Source organism: Mandrillus leucophaeus, unplaced genomic scaffold (assembly GCF_000951045.1).
Source record: "Mandrillus leucophaeus isolate KB7577 unplaced genomic scaffold, Mleu.le_1.0 Scaffold1082, whole genome shotgun sequence".
NCBI lineage: Eukaryota > Metazoa > Chordata > Mammalia > Primates > Cercopithecidae > Mandrillus > Mandrillus leucophaeus.
In genome coordinates, this window is record NW_012099010.1 from 15,896 (window position 1) to 27,264 (window position 11,369).

Consider the following 11,369-nt stretch of genomic DNA (forward strand, 5'->3'; position numbering starts at 1 on the left):
CCTGAAGTGCTGCAGTGCTTCTCTCCTTTTCTCTTCCTCCTTTTCATCACCCACAACCTGGCTAACAAGGTGCATGATTCAGTCTTGTTTATGTTACTGATCTTTCAGTCCCATCATTTGGCAGGTCCCAAATTCTTGTCTCATGTCCAGGAAGAATGAGGTTTGTGAACAGCTGAAGGGTGAGTAAGGTAAAGAAGTGTTTTATTAAGCAACAGAACAACTCTGAGGAGACTTGAAGTGGATAGCTCCTGTCTGCAGACAGGTCATCCTGATGTCTGTTCAGCTCTCAGCTAAGAGGAGACCCACAGGTGGTAGCTCCTGTATGCAGACAGGTTGTCCCAACATATGCTCAGCTCTCAGCTGAGAGGACACACACAGTGTGTAGCTCATGTCTGCAGACAGGTTGTCCTATAATCACTGCTCAAGTCTGGCTGAGTCCAGGGGATTTTATGGGCTTCAGAGGGGAGGAAATTCATTTTGATTAACCCGTTGGTGGCCATGGATGGTCTTGGAGAAAGCACCAGAAGTTCTCACTTCAGTCCATGGAACTGACCACTCAACCCCCTGGCCTGAATGTGGGGCTTCACCAGAGACCCACCCCTTTCTGCACAGGACCCTGTCAGCCTCTCACCACCATCAAACTACTGTCCATGGAGCCCAGGCTGTTCATGCTGCGGGGTGCCTGCAGGCCCATGACAATCTGCCCTCAGAATTCCTTTGGTCTCCTTCCAGTGCTTGTAGGTGCCCAAGTCCAGAGGTGGCAGGGGGCTGGACAACAGCGCCTGGCCTCCACTTTGCTCCAAAATCAGAGCAGACACAAGGAGTGGGGACAGACCAGGCAGTGGGAGCAGGCACTCCTGAGTCTGTGGAGGCAGGGTTTTTCCTGGGTCCCCAAGAGTGCGGGATATCCAGGTCTGCAGCTGGGGCTGGGCAGCTGCAACTGTACCCATGAGGATGGGGCTCCCACCACTCCAACTCAGAAGGAAGTGGAACTTTCACCTGTTCCTGGCTCCCACCACCTCCACTGAGCACATAACATAGCCTAGGCCACATCATGGTAGTGGGCACTCCAGATGGGCCTTCACTGCCATCAAGTCTATGACTAGACACAGTGAACAACCATGAAGAAGCAGATAAGAGAACAAGCTAACCTCGATTAATGCTGAATGTGCTGCAAGCTTAGTTCATTTTTGTTTTTCTCCTACCATCATTTTGATTAATTTTATAGAGCTTATAGGGATGGTTTCAGTATCTATTTCTTTTTCCGCATCCCTCTCTTCATATTTACTTAAAGAGATATGGAGGAGGTGCATATTTTAATTCTACTCACAATTTAGTTTTAACTCAGAAAATTAACATATCTAGACAATGACCAGTTTGTAAAAATAAAATCAATGCTGAACTACCAAATTGCTGATATCAAAAGGAATTAAGAGATATAATGGTCAAGTGCAGTGTGTGGATATGGCTCAATCCTGGTTTGAAATGAATGGGAAAATATATTTTTGGGAAAATCTGGAGAAATAAGAATATACTCTGGGAGTTAGATAATATTAAGTTATCATTTTTTTTTTTAGACTTGACATAGTATTCTCATAAGTTATATAGGAGGATGTTTTTGGTTTTTGGTATTCATACTGAAGTACTATGGGGTACATAATATGAAATTATTTTAAAATATTAGAGCAAAATAGATGAAGTAAATATAAAATAAGGTGACAATTGTTAGATATTGATGATGGGAATTCAAGGTTTATCATATTTTTCCTTTTTCATTTCTGCATATTTATAGGTTTTAATAATAAAATGCAATATAAAATCGAGTCTACTTAATGTTAAACTAAAGAGAAAAAATTTTATTTCAAATATTTAGCTTCCAACTATTCATTAACTGTCCACCTATAGTTGGCCAGTTTCCATGATATCTGTGGAGCGGTAGTACAGTGAGCTTCTGTGATTTATTCTCTACTCTCACAGAGCGTGCAGTGTAAGGGGGATGATAAGCACTGACCAGGTCATTATAAAGGGATGAGAATAAAGTGGGAGATGCTACAAATGTGAGTGACAGTTGGACCTCACTCAGTCTGAGACATAATGAAATCTCTCAGGAAAAAGTACCTATTAGAAGGAATCTCAAGTGCAGATAGAGGAGATGCAGTGGGTGGTAGATGGCCTTTCAGCTTCCTCTCTTTTAAAATAAGCACAATTTATTAAAGAACACACACACACAAAAGTCCAGTATGGTGGTAAAATAGAGAGGTAAAGGGGAAAAGATTAATGAAATAAGACTAGAATGTTAGACAACAGCTGAATTTCCTTTAGATTAAGTTAAGGATTTTAGGTTTTTATTCTGAGAAAAGTGGGAAGTTGTTGAATGATCTTAAATAGCATTAAATGACTATGCGAGATAACTCACTCTTGCTGAAATGAAGAGAATGAAATAAGGGATGGCAGATGTATCTTTGAGAGAACAGTTAGGAGGAGGATACTGTAGGCACTGAGATAAGAAACGGTGATGTTTCAGGAAGTGGAAAGGAGAACTGATAGCATGATCCATGGCTCTGAGAGCTTGAACTTGAAGAGCTCTCTTTAATATCTTCTAAGTCTCTCTCTGGTACCTACAGTGTCCAGAACGGCAGCACCTTTAGGATGGCAGGGCATTGTGAGCTCAGATCATGACTTACCTGGGCCCTGTGACTTGTGTTTCCCCTTTAGGACTTTCCTTAATTCTCAATTTCCTATATAGACCATGGGGTTGATTTTGTAAGAAGCTCTGGAACTCACACCATAAGGTTGTCCAAGGGCCCCACGACAAGGGTGGATCATTTGATTTTGTTTTCAGAGTCATATGAGATTGGAATGGTAGAGTGCTCACATCCTGACTTGGGATTGTAGTTGTGTTGCACAGAGGGCAAGTCTAGACATCTAAGAAACTAGTAGTCCACTGCTGACCTTTAGTTTCAAACAGTGCATGTGAACCATGTCTTTAGCTCTGACCCATTAGAATTTCTACTTCAGTGGGGTCTTGGCTCTACAGCAGAGTCTCTAAACTTTGACACTATTCACATTGCAAGCTAGATAATTCCTTGTTGTAGAAGGCTGTCTGCATATTGAAGGATGCTTAGCAGCATCACTGTCCTCTACCCACTAGACACAGGTAGCAATCTTGCCTCCCTGCCCAACCTGCCACTATGTGATGACTAAAAATGTTTTCAGACATTGCACATGCCCCCTGGGTGATAAAATAAGCTTTACATGGGGTGAACTATCCTACAGAATCTTAATTGGGGTAGTCCAAGCATACCTTACCTTGCTCATGGCACCCAGAAGAGTTGCTCTACCTCCTCTGAAGTCTCCGTACACCAAGCCAGTAAGTCTTATGGTTACTTGCAACTTGTACAAGAGCTTTCAAAACTATTGTTCAATTATGTTAGTGAATGCTTCTCCACAATTTGGTGACATCGTCAGTTATAATCCATGTCAGTTTAGGGGCAGAGCTTTCATTCCTTGTTTCAATAGAACTCTTATTTTCATTCTTCACACATAGCCTTTGACTTACAGTTCTTACCTCCAAGTAACTGTGCAAGAGGGAGGGGTTGCAATTAATATTTAAAGGCATCAAATTCTAGGAATGCAGAGATTATAGCATAATGCATTCAGTAAAAAAGAAGATTGGACAATGTGTTATTCCATATTTATTTTAAATAATCTTATATTAAAGTAGTATATACAGAAAATTAATAACTCACATTTTCCTGCAAACTCTGGACAAGGCTTGCATTTTTGTTCATCATCAATTAAGTACAGTAACAATTTTTGAGAAAATCGTTGGAAACCAAGAATTGGGAAGAAGGTGGCACAATGGATGGTGAAACATTATAAATAATAATATGAGGATGTAACCAGTATTAAATAATTGGTATTAGGGAATTGCAGAGGCAAGGAGATCCAAATTGTTTCAATACTAACGTGTTCTGAAGAGTTATTGCATTGTAATAATGGGTTTGCTAGCTTTTTCTCACAGTAGGAGAGAAGATATTAGCCACCATTGCCAAGACCAACTCAGTCGTGGAGACTAACCCAGAGACGCTAGCGGAACTAAAGCCACACACATAGAAATGTAGAGCATGGAGCGGGAAATCAGGGGGCTGACAGCCTTCCGAGTGGACAGCCATGAACAGCGTTTTACCCACACATTTACTGACAGCAAGCCAGTGATAAGCATTATTTCTATGGATTATAGATTAACTAAAACGGGAAACAAAGGGATGGGCTCTGGCTAGTTATCTGCAGCAGGAACATCTCCTTAAGGCACAGATTGCTCATGCTATTGTTTGTGGTTTAGGAATACCTTAAGTGATTTTCTGTCCTGGGTGGGACAGGTGTTCCTTGCCCTCATTCCGGTAAATGCACAACCTTCAGTGTGGGCATCATGGCCATCACAAACATGTCACAGTGCTGCAGAGACTTTGTTTATAGCCAGTTTGGGGGCCAGTTTATGGCCAGATTTGGGGACCTGTTCCCAACACACAATAACACATTTGCCAACATATAAAATAAAGTAAAGGATGACTTATGGACCTAAACAAAAAGATACAGTACTTTATTACAAAAAAAAGTGTATATAGACGAATGAGAAAATTAGCACATATGCAAGCACATGTTCTTTACCCATTTTGCAAAATCTTTATTGGTAAGTCACTATACTTGTCACAGGCTGATGAATAATTTTTAAAACTAATTGCTTATAAAATAGAGAGCCTAAAATAAACATTTACTCAAGTTCTGCACATCCAATAATCAGCTTGGTAGAAAACAGTGTATTAGGAAGATATTTAGAAAGAGAATGTAGGATTTGATGGTTTATCAGATTTAGAAAGATGAAGAGTTAAATATGTCTTCCAAGTATTTGACTTGAATAATTAGGTAGATAAAAAGCGTTGTTGTAATGAATTTCCACAAAGTTATGATTACTCTTCCATATTATGTAATTCAGGGTTTTGTAATGTAATGCTATTGGAAGAGTAATTTGTTCTTTAACTACCATTCTGAATATTTGTCCACATTGCCATCCACATTTAAAAAGAACAAGAGCCAGAGGTATTTTTTTCTTTCCTCTCTCTCTCTTAAATTTAAAACACTGTAACTCCAGCTAATATTTTTACATGAATAAGTGGATTGCATATAATGTATAAAATGACCCAAATCACAAAACTTTCCTGAGTTTTCAAAGTGCACTAAATCAATGTAGAGCAATTCAGACAACTGAACTATAAAAATGGAGAGCTGTATAGCCTTGACTTGATTTGATTTGAGTAGTATAGTGCAATGATTGACATTTGAGAAATGTAGCATTCAATACTTACCCTCCAGAGAGGATGAAAAATAACCACAAATTCAATAATACCCATCTGCACATGACTGGATTTACCTCAAATTTATCTTCAAAAGTTTGTTTTTTGATCTTAGGTTGATGTAATTACACAAGGTAACCTGTATTTTGATAAAGTATAATCATTTTTACATTAATTAAATTTTAGTTATCTACAGAATTTCCCAACATGAAAGTACAAGCATACTTCATTTTATTGTGACTCATTTCGTTGTGCTTTATTGATATTGTGCTTTTTACAAATTAAAGGTCTGTGGCAACCCTGCATCTAGCAAGTCTATTGACACAATATTTCCAACAGCATATGGTTACTTTATGTCTCTGAATTATATTTTGTTAGTTCTCACAGTGTTTCAAATATTTTCATTATTATTGTATCTTTTATGGAGATCTGTGATCGGTGATCTTTGAATTTACTATTGCAATTGTTTTGTAGTGTCACAGACTGCACCCATATAAGATGGCAAAGTTAATAAATATTTTTTCATGTTCTAATTCCTCCACCGACCGTCCATTCTTCTGTTTCTCTCCATCTCTTCAGACTTCCCCATTCCCTGAGATAAAATATTGAAATGGGGCCAATTCATTTTTCTGTAATAGCCTCTAAGTGTTCAAGTGAAAGGAGGAGTTGCACATTTCTCATTTTACATCAAAAGCTAGAAATGATTAAGCTTAATGATAAAGGTATGTCAAAAGCAAAGATAGGCTGAAAGCTAGGCCTCTTGCACTAGACAGCCAAGTTTTGCATGCAAAGGAGAAGTTCTTGAAGTAAACTAAAAGTGTTACTACACATGCCTGCAATCCCAGCACTCTGGGAGGCCAAGGAGGATGAATCACTTGATCCCAGGAGTTTGAGACCAGCAAGAGCAACATGGTAATACCCCCATCTCTAAAAAAAAAAAAAAAAAATTTAAAAAATAACCGGATATGGTGTGGCATACCTGTAGTCTCAGCTACTTAGGAGGCTGAGGTGAGAGAAACACTTGAGCCAAGGAGGTTGAGGCTTCAGTGAGCTGTGATCGAACCCCTGAGCTCCAGCCTGTGCAATATAGAGAGGCTGTGTCTCAAAAAAAGAAAAAGTTAAAAAGTGGTACTACAGTGAACACACAAATAATAAGAAAATGAAACATCCTTATTGCTGATATGGGGAAAGTTTGAGTGGTCTGGCTAGAAGATCAAACCATTCACAACATTCCCTTAAGGCAAAGCCTAATCCAAAGCAAGGCCTTAACTCTCATCTATTCTGTGAAGGGTGACAAAAGTGTGGAAGCTGCAGAGGAATCATTGGAAGCTAGCAGAGGATAGTGTATGAGGTTTAGAGAAAGAAGCCATATGGAATAAGAAAAGTACAAGCTGGAGCAGTAAGTGCTAATGTAGAAGTTGCAGCAAGTCATCCAGAAGATCCAGCTAAGACAATTGATAAAGGTGGCTACACTAAACAACAGATTTTCAATGTAAGTAAAACAGCCCTCAATTAGAAGGAGATGCCATCTTGTACTTTCACAGTGGAAGAGGAGAAGTCAGTGCCTGGCTTCAAAGCTTTAAAGGACAGGCTGACTCTCTTGTTAGGGGCTAATGTAGCTGGTGTTTTAAGTTCAACTCAATATTCATGTACTCTTCCAAAAACCCTAGGACCTTTAGAAATTATGCTAATACTACTCTACCTGTGTCCTAAAAATGGAAGAGCAAAGCTTGAATGATAGCATACTTTTTTACAGCATGCATTACTGAATATTTTAAGTCTGCTGTTGGACCTACTACTTAGAAAAAAAAAAAAAGAAATATTTCAAAATACTACTGTTCATTGACAATGCACCTAGCCACCCAAGAGCTCTGACAAAGACGCATAAGGGGATTAACGCTATTCTTATTCCTATTAACACAACATCCATTCTGCAGCCTATGAATCAAAAAGTAATTTTGACTTTCAAGTCTCATTAAAGAAATGCATTTTGTAAGACTATAGCTGCCATAGATAGCGATTCCTCTGATGGATCTGGACAGAAGTTAAAATAACAAAAATAACAGGAGTTTTGAAGAAGTCGATCCCAACCCTCATAGATGACTTGGTGGGGTTCAAAATGCACAGGTGGTCGAAATGGCAAGATAACTCAAATTAGAAGGAGACTGAAGATATGAGTCAATTGCTATAATCTATTTTTTGTTTTGTTTTGTTTTGAGACTGAGTGTCACTCTGTCACCCAGGCTGGAGTGTAGTGGCAGGATCTTGCCTCACTGAGACCTCTGCTTCTTAAGTTCAAGCGATTCTCGTGCCTCAGCCTCCCAAGTAGCTGGAATCACAGGCATGTGCCACCACGCCCGGCTAATTTTTGTATTTTTAGTAGAGGTGGAGTTTCACCATGTTGGCCAGGCTGGTCCCCAACTCCCGATCTCAAGTGATCTGCCCACCTCAGCCTCCCAAAGTGCTGGAATTACGGCATGAATCACCTCCCCTGAACAATTGCTATAATTTTATGACAAAACTTGAATGAATAAAGCATAATAACCAGTAAGTAGTTTTTTGGGCCATACCCAACTCCCTCCCTCCCCACTCTATTAGTCCTCAGTGTTTATTGTTCTCGTCTTTATGTCCATGTGTACTCAAAGTTTAGCTCCCACAATGTTTCATCCCACAGATGAAAACATTCAGTGTTTGGTGTTCTATTCCTGCATGAATTTGCTTAGGATAATGGACTTCAGCTCTAATTATATTGCACAAATGACATAATTTGTTCTTTTTATGGCTGCATAGTATTCCATGGTGTATATGTACCATGTTTTCTTCATTCAATTCATTGGTGATGGGCACCTAGATGGATTTCATGTTTTTTTAATTGTAAATAGTCATATGATGAACATGTGCATGCATGTGTTGTTTTTGTAAAACAATTAAGTTTCCTTTTGTTTATACACCCAGTAGTAGGATTACTGGGCCTAATGGTAGTTCTGTTTTTAGTTCTTTGAGAAATCTTTCTATCTCGACTGAACTATTTACATTTCCACCAACAATGTAAAAGCATTTCCATTTTTCTGCAGTCCCTCAGCAGCTGTTATTTTTTGAATTATTAATAACTATTCTGACTGGTGTGAAATACCCTTTTACTGTGGTTTTTATTTGCATTCCTCTAATGATTACTGATGTTGAGCATTTATTCTTGTTGTTGACCACTTGTATATCTTCTTTTGAGAGGTGTTTGCTCATGTCCTTTGCTTATGTTTAATGGGGTTATATGTTTTGCTCATTGATTTGTTTAAGTTCCTTATAAATTCTGCATATTAGACTGCTGTCAGATATGTAGTTTGAGAACATTTTCTCCCATTTTTTAGGCTGTCTGTTTACACTATTGATAATTTTTTGGCTGTGCTGAAGCTCTTTAGTGTACATAGGTCCCATTTATCAATTTTTTGTTTTACTGGAATTGCTTTTGGATACTTGTAGAAAATTATTTGCCAAGGCCAATCTCAAAAAAGGTATTTCCTTGGTTTTCTTCTAGGATTTTTACGGTTTGACATCCTATAATTAAGTCTTTAAATCCATCTTTAAAACAAAACAAAACAAAACAAAATAAAACAAAAAAAACAGAACATCGCTCTGTTGCCCAGGTTGGAGTGCAGTGGTGCGATCTCGGCTCACTGCACCCTCCGCCTCCTGAGTTCAAGAGATTGTCCTAACTCAGCCTCCCGAATAGCTGGGACTACAGGCACATGCCACCACACCAGGCTAATTTTTGTAGTTTTAATGGAGATGGGGTTTCACCCTGCTGGCCAGGCTGGTCTCAAACTCCTGACCTTAGGTGATCTGCCTTCCTCAGCCTCCGAAAGTGCTGGGATTACAGGCATGAGCCACCACGCCGGACCCATCTTGAGTTGATTGTTGTATATAGTGAAAGGTAGGGGGCCAATTGTATTCTTCTGTATACGGCTAGCTTGTTATCCCAGCACCATTTATTGAATGGAAAGTCTTTTCCCCATTGCTTATTTCTGCAGACTTTGTTGAAGATCAGATGGTTGTGTATCACTTTATTTCTAGGTTATGTATTCTATTCTATTGGTCTATTTGTCTGTTTTTGAACCAGTTTCATGCTGTTATGATTACTATAGCCTTATAGTATAGTTTGAAGATGGTTAATGTGATGCCTCTGGTTTTGTTCTTTTTCCTTAGGATTGCTCTGGGTATTCAGGCTCTTTCTTTGTTCCATATGAATGTTAGAGTATTTTTTTTCCTAATTCTATGACAAATAACATTGGCAGTTTGAGAGAATGAGTGGTGAATCTGCAAGTTGTTTTGAGCAGTATGATAATGATGTTGACTCTTCCAATCTATGAGTTTGGAATGTTTTTCTATTTATTTGTGGTAATCTCTGATTTCTTTCAGCAGTGTTTTTTAGTTCTCCTTGCAAAGATATTCAGCTATATTCCTAGGTAACTCACTGTTTTTTGTTTTTTGTTTTTTGTTTTTTGTTTTTCCTATTGTAAGTGGGATTGACTTCTTGATTTGGCTCTCAGTTAGAACATTGTTGGAGTATATATAAATAGTACTGATTTTTGCACAGTGATTCTGTATCTTGAAACTTTATTGAAGTCATTTATCACTTCTAGATGTCTTTTGGTATAGTCTTTGCAGTTTACTATGTAAATAATTATATCATCAACAGAGAAAGATATTTGATTTATTCTTTTTCTATTTTGATGCCTTTCACTTTGTTATCTTCCCTGATTGCTTTGGCTAGGACTTCCAGTACTATGTTAAGTGGTGAGAATGGGCATCCTTCCCAAGTTCCAGTTCTCAAGGGGCGTGGTTCCAGCCTTTACCCATTCAGTCTGGTGTTGGCTATGAATTTGTCATAGATGGCTCTTATAATTTTGATATGTTTTCCTTTGATGCTTAGTCTGTTGAGGGTTTTTTAAGTCATGAATGGAAGTTTTATTTTATAAACAAAACAAAACAAAACAAAACTTTTTCTGCATCTATTGAGGTGATCATATGGGTTTTGTTTTTAATTATATTTATGTAATGAATCATAGTTACTGATTTGTGTATGCTGTACCAACCTTGCATCCCAGGAATAAAGTCTACTTGATCATGGTGAATTAACTTTTTGATGTGTTAATAGATTTAGTTTTGTTCGTTTTTGTTGAGGATTTTTGCATCTTTGTTCATCAGGAATATTGACTATAAATTTTCTTTTTCACTGTGTCTATGCCAAATTTTGGCATCAGGCTGATGCTGGCTTCACAGCATGAGTTAGGGAGGAGCTTCTACTCTTCAATTTCTTGGAACAGTTTCAGTAGGACTGGTAGGAGTTTTTTTTTTTTTATCATATATAGGGTAGAATACAACTGTGAATTCATCTAACCCAGGTCTTTTTTTTTTGTTTGGTAAGTGTTTTTGTTACTGATTCAGTTTAAAAACTTGTTTTTGGTCTGTTCAGGTTTTCACTTTTTGTTTCAATCTTGAGTTTCCAGGAATTTATCAGTTTCTTCTCGGTTTTCTAATTTGTGTGTATAGGTGTGTTCATAATAGCTTCTAAGGACCTTTTGTATTTCTGAGGGATTGGTTGTAATGTCATCATTATCATTTCTGATTGCGCTTAGTTGGATTTTCTCTTCGTATTTTCTTTGTTAATCTAACTAGTGGTCTATTGCTCTTGTTTAATCTTTTCAATAATGAACTATTGGTTTCATCAATCTTTTGTATGGAATTTTACATATCTATTTCATTTGATCCTCTGATTTTACTTATTTATTTTCTTCTGTTTCGTCCAGGGTTGGTTTGGTCTTTTTTTCTAGGTCTTTTTTTTTTCTAGTTCCTCTAAGTACAAGGTTAGATTGTTAATTTGAGCTCTTTCTAATTATTTTATGAAGTCATTTAGTGCTATAAACTTTCCTCTTGTCACTGCTTTAGAGTATCCTAAAAACTATACAAGTTTTGTCTCTATTTTTCTTAATTTAAATTTTTTTTAAAAATTCTGCTATA